Below are 6,408 nucleotides of genomic sequence, written 5' to 3'. Positions count from 1 at the left end.
ATATACAATGCTTAGAAAGTTGTGCTTAGCACTTAATACATGCTCAATAAAATGGTCGCCACCATTGTTCTATGGAGACCAACCCTGAGGTGCAAAGAAACTAAGCAGTGTGTGGAAACAAGAACATGAACCCAAATCTCCAGTTCCTTCTCCAGGAGGCCACGTAGAGTTTTATGGTTCTCTTTTGGTTCCAGAAACCTAGAACAACATTGGCTGGCTTCCTGGATGTCCTCGCCTAGACTGGGGATGTTCATAACTTCTGTGTTCAGTTATGTCTCAGCCCAGGTCCAGTGCTGAAAATAAATTAAAATTAAATTTAAAACTTTTTAAATCAAGGCAATTTCCTGTAACAAGTAATTGGGATGAGAAGCTGGATGCTCTAAAAAGAGGAGCACCGACTGTGAATGAGAAGGAAAGGTAGTTAGGAACACCAGGAAAAATAAAATTAGCCAAGAGTTTTATTAGAAAAGTCACAGTCTATATATACAAAAATAAAAATGTATCATGATTCTGAACATGAATAGAATGTATGAAAACAGAATCCATCTGACATTGATTCTGGAAGCCTTCTCCTTTGAACGGAAAAGTCTTAACAACATAGTATTAAAAAGATAAACTGAGACACATTAAATTTTTGAAGAGTTTATTTGAGCAAGCATTGGTTGGAATCCACCAGAACCAAGTCCAGCTGGTGGACAGGATCTAGGGGAGAGACTTTTATAGAACAGACATATAAGCAATGCAAGGAAATTATTTCATTGTCTAAAGCTCAAACAGTTGTCTTATTTAAGAAAGTCTAGTTGGCTGTTGTGATTGGTTGCTCTTAAATTTTACTTTCTTGGATACAATTACGTTTATAGGAATTGACTCTGGCTTAGGTAAGCTACCAAGATATTAGAGGCACTTCAGTCTAATGGCCTCTGTGTTTAATTACTTCAACAATAGAATTACATCTTTTCTATGGGTCTAATCACACTGCCTGGTTCTGAGGAGAATAATTAAGTAATCATAACATAAATACCCATTGATTTTTAATCTATAAAATCAACATATAAGCCAAATACAGAGGATCTAATGGTAGTTACAGAGCAGCATAAATATTTTTTTAAATTTATTTTGGAGAGAGAGAGCATGCAAGTAGGGGAGAAGGGCAGAGGGAGAAAGAGAAAGAATCATAAGCAGACTTCTTATTCAGCATGGAGCCCAACTTGGGGCTGGGGTCATGACTTGAGCCAAAATCAAGAGTCAGACGCTTAACCAGCTGAGCCACCCAGGCACCCCCCCTAGTGTAAATATTTTAAATAAGCAATGGAAAAGTAAGAGAACAGCTGATAGAAGTCAGAGCCTGGAGGGAGGTGAAGTCCTTATTTTGCAGTGCAAAAATCAGAAAAGTAGTCAGGAGTTGAGATATCAACAAACATAATCTTTTAAAAACACAAATTTAAATATATTATTTCATAGGTGAGGAACAACAAAAAAGCAAAATTAGAAAGAGGATTACAGTTACTGAAAATGATTTCTATCCTTCCTCTTTTATGGTAAGAAATCAATCAACACTATTTAAAATGGAAAAACCAAGAGGAAAGCATAAAAGCATTTAGGTGGTTAAAGTTTGAAAACAGCCACCAGAAGAACTAGAAACTGAAATCGTTAAACATAGGCACAGATGAGGGAAGGGGAAGGAACATTTCTACTTTTCATTTACTAGTGTCCTTTTTGCCTGAGTATTTCTTATTCTGTGCATTTATTACTTTAATTAGTTAGGGAGTGAAAAACATGCAAAGCTAAGTAGAGTAAATAGAACTTCTGGGAGAAGGGAGTCAACCAGAGCTCTGGGAGGAGGAACCGAGCAGTCTTATGAGGAACAAGTGACCTCAGGAGTGGTTCCAGAATTCTCCCTATGTGAGCACCACCCAGGTGTGCCCTTCATACATCCGAAACACAAATGTCCCTTTTTTTTAAAATGTCTTTTAATGTTTTATTTATTTTTGAGAGAGAGAGAGAGAGACAGCATGAGCAGGGGAGGGTCAGAGAGACGGAGACACAGATTCCAAAGACAGGCTCCAGGCTCTAAGCTAGCTGTCAGCACAGAGCCTGACAAGAGGCTCAAACCCACGAACCATGAGATCATGACCTGAGCCAAAATCGGATGCTCATCTGACTGAGCCACCCAAATGTCATGCAAATCTGAGCTGATGGCTGGCATTACAGGAGATTAGGGCCTAAAGAGTTTTGTTGGCCACAGCTAAAGAGGGACCCATTGCTTCAAGTGACCGTGAGCTAGAGATCCTAATGCAGTGGTGGGCTGGGTGTAGCTCATGACTCAGTGGTCAACACCGTAGGCTCTGGAACACTTACCAACAGTGTGACTTCAGACAAGTGATGGAAATAATTATACCCGTTCCCTAGGGTTTGCAGGGCTTAAGTGGGCTCATTTGTGTGAAGATGAGTGTTAGCTGTTATTATTACAAAGCCATGCAGACTCCGGACTCCAGGAGAACCGAATGTCAGTAACGAATGTTTTGAAGATTCCACTAAGTGGTGACTCTCTCTAGCCCTTCCCTTCCCTCATAGAGACAACTTGATTTTAGCCTGGGGAAAGAGAATGCCAGTTTGGGGAACCAGAAACTATCAATTCCCGTACTACTAATAAAAGTTAACATTTTTTGAGCCGTGTGTTTGCCATATGCCAGGAACTGTGGATAGTACTTTACACACGTCATCTAGCCCATCTTCACCATCAGGTGAGACCGAAATTATTATCTCTCGTTTTTTAATAGTGGTAAGGCACACGTAACAAAACTTACACGATAATTATTTTTAAGTGCACAGTCCTGTAGTGTTGAGTACTGTTGAAAACAAGATGGCTGGTTCAAAATGGAGTTGCTTGTGCTAAACCCCATGTCACCAAACCCGGTCAACTCAGTTGCAGTTTCTGCTCCATCAGAGATGGAGCTGTAAACCAGTCAATCAGGAATCTCCTAATCAGCATCAGTAGGAGATCTGCCTTATAAAACCCCCATCATCCCCTAAATGGAATATAACCTTCTAATGACCTAGTATAAGTTCCATGGTCTTGCTCCTTTCTGCCTATAATAGTCTTTCATTTGTACAGCTCCTTGGAGTCCTTTTCTTTCTTTTTTTTTTTTATGTTTATTCATTTATTTTAGGAGAGAGGGAGAGGGAGGGGCAGCGAAGGAGAGGGAGAGAAAAAATCCTGAGAAGGCTTCTCACTGCCAGCTGGAGGGGCAGGGCTCGATCCCACAGACCGTGAGATCATGTCCTCAGCAGAAATCGAGAGTCGGGCTCTCAGACGACTGAGCCACCCAGATGCCCAGGAGCCCCTTTCTATCTGCTGGATTAGGTGCCGCCTGATTCACGAATCCCTGAAAAACCAATAAGATCTTTAAAATGTCCTCAGTTAAACGTTCACACAGTACGTTCACACTGCTGTGCAGCCAGCCTCCAGGCCTGCCTTCATCTTGCAAAACTGAAATTCATGAAACCGCACTCCTTTATCATCTCCACTTAGCAGAAAAGGAAACCGGTGTTGGACCATGTGTAAATGCTGTTATTCAGTCATTTCTAACCCATGATCAAGATGGAAATTTGGAATCATTCTATTTAAGAGCCCAAGCCAGTTACTAGAAGGGCCAGGTTTCAAGCCGGACTGCAAAACCCCGACGTGGTCCTGGCTGGTGAGACGGCCCCTGTGGGAATGCCTGAGCTCAGCACCCAGGATGAAGGACTAAGCCACATGGGCAAAGAGAACCTATGGGAAATACATATAAAGTGACAGACATTTTCACGTCATAAGAAAGAGGTATTAAAATTGTTCTAAATTATTCTAAGGCAGAGCTACAGGGTGGGTCCAGGTGGGTCAGGTGTGTAGTACCTGACACTGATTCAATTGCGGGCGGGATTTTTTTTTTTTTTTAATAATAATTGAGGTGCCTGGGTGACTCAGTTGGTTAGGCTTCTGACTCTTGGTCTTGGGTCAGGTCATGATCTCATGGTTTGTGAGTTTAAGCCCTGCATCGGGCTTTGCGCTGACAGTGTACAGCCTGCTTGGGATTCTCTCTCTCCTTTCTCTGTCCCCCCGCCTCAAAAAATGATAAATAGGGGCACCTGGGTGGCTCAGTAGGTTAAACATCTGGCTTCAGCTCAGGTCATGATCTCATGGTTCATGGGTTCGAGCCCTGTGTTGGGCTCTGTTCTAACGAACAGCTCAGAGCCTGGAGCCTGCTTCGGAGTCTGTATCTCGCTCGCTCTCTGACTCTCCCCTGCTCACACTGTCTCTCTCTGGCTCTCAAAAATAAATAAAAAACATTAAAAATTTTTTAAAAGATAAATAAAAGACATTTTAAATTTCTTAAAAAATAATAAAATGTACAAATAGGGCATCTTCTATTCCCTCTCTTCTTTGGACTCTTTATGTGACTTTACAGATCCTCAGCCGTCCTGGGCACCCTTCTCAGAAACTGCGAGGCTGTGGTCAGCTGTGTGGGTGGATGCTCATGAGCATTAAATGCATCAGGAGGCAAGAGATTTGGGGAATGAGCTGCACACCGGTCGGAGTTATAGGAGGTCATTTGTGCCTTGCCCTGAGGCAGAGACGAGGGTGAAGTCACTGCACCCCACGGGCTCTGTTCCCCCACAGCTCAGACAATGGCCCTGGTGGGAACTCTGGTGTTAATATTCACACACACCTCCCCTTGGAGGGTCCACACCCCCTGGAAAGTCCCTTTGCCCATTGATGTGTTCGATGTCTGCTTCTTCCCCCTGACCCCTCCTTACTTACCTCTCTCATCACCTCTGAGTACATCTCTGCGCACTGAACCCTTCAGCACAGACTCAGCCTTCCTCTTCTTATTACTTTCAGAAAATTCTGTGGGTGGAAAGAAATTTAATCGGTAATAATAAGGCTTTCTATTTTTAGAGCTCCTGCCTTCCGAGCAACCCGAAGAATGCCACAGTTATTACAGAATCAGTTAACGGGTTGAAAGGGTCTTCCGAAGGTCTTCTAGGGAAGTCCCCTGCCGAGAACCAAGACTTTCCTGAAAGCCATCTTGGACAGGCACTAGCCTCCTTTTGTCTGACCCTGGGCTCAAACTCAGTTCCATGTCTGAGAGTCTCAGCCTCCAGAACCTATCCCCACCCCCAGCCAGAACCCTTCTTTCCATCTCCTGCCCTCGATCCTGTCTCGCAGGAAGGGTTGCAACAGATTCCAAACCTTCTCCCAGCCAGCCCTTAGTGTCTCATCCAGTCAACGTCTACACCATCAATTCCGTGATCTTTCTAAAACACAGCTCAGATCACACGTGCAATGCAAGGTCAGATGTGCAGTGTTATGGGAAGACAGTGGGGATGAGGATTAGGGACAGAGTCATGAGCTGGGACTCAGAAGATCACAGGAGGTCACCAAAAAGAGTGGGGAGAAGGAGACGTGTCAGGCGGAGGGCACATTCATCGCAGAGTCTGGGGACCCAAAGTGCATGGACATCCGAGGCACAGCAAATGAGGCAGAGTGGCTTGGGAAGTGGAGAAGACCCCCCAGACTGGGGGCCAGGACTTTTTCTCCAACAGCGGTGGGTTGCTCGGGGGTGGAGTCATGGCGGGGGCCTTGGGCAGAGTTAAGTTGAAAGGGCTTAATCCCAAGAACACAGGAGGGTACAAGTATCAGGGAAGAAAGCATCACCTCACCCTGTTACCAGGGCTCCAAATTCCTTACACCATCCACCTCAGCCCCCACCACCCACACACGTTTCTGCACACACCTTCCTTTCTGGAGAGCAAATAATCCCAGTTACCTGTTGTCGTTTCTAAGCCCCGGGAGAGCTCAGAGGGTCTCAGATGTGGAGTCGAAGCCTGGTTTCAAACCTACCACCCAAGCATTTGCCCTCCCCATGGAGACTCCCCTTCTTCAGCACAAAACTGCAACACTAACAGCTCCTTCCTGGAGTGGATGGGAAATCATGTATGTGGAATGCTTAGGACACACGGACAATGCTCAGAGCAATTTTACTACGAGTTGTGTTGCTTTCTCTGGGGTTCTCTATTCCCCCAGAGTGTCCAGGAGTTCTGTGTCCCCAAACTTCAGGCAGGTGTGTGCAGACTCCAGCTCATAGCACCTCCAGGTCACCAGTGGGGCTTTTCTGGGTTCTCTGTGGATGAGGCTGACACTCTTAGAGCGGGCGAATAGGGACTCTGTGTGTGTGTGCGTGCGCATGTGTGCACGTGCACGTGTGTACAGGTGTATCTGTGTATCTCATTTCCACAGAGGGTAAGGCTGGAGAAAGAAAGGCATCAACAGAGCAAATGAATGTAAGATGTGGAGCCCACCCCAGAAAGAGTGGGGTTAAAGGAGATGAGCAGCAGGAGGTCTAAGGAGTGGGGCCAGGGTCCCCT

Source organism: Suricata suricatta, chromosome 3, assembly GCF_006229205.1.
Source record: "Suricata suricatta isolate VVHF042 chromosome 3, meerkat_22Aug2017_6uvM2_HiC, whole genome shotgun sequence".
NCBI lineage: Eukaryota > Metazoa > Chordata > Mammalia > Carnivora > Herpestidae > Suricata > Suricata suricatta.
The sequence above is the reverse complement of the archived record's forward strand: the minus strand, read 5'-3'. Positions refer to the sequence as shown.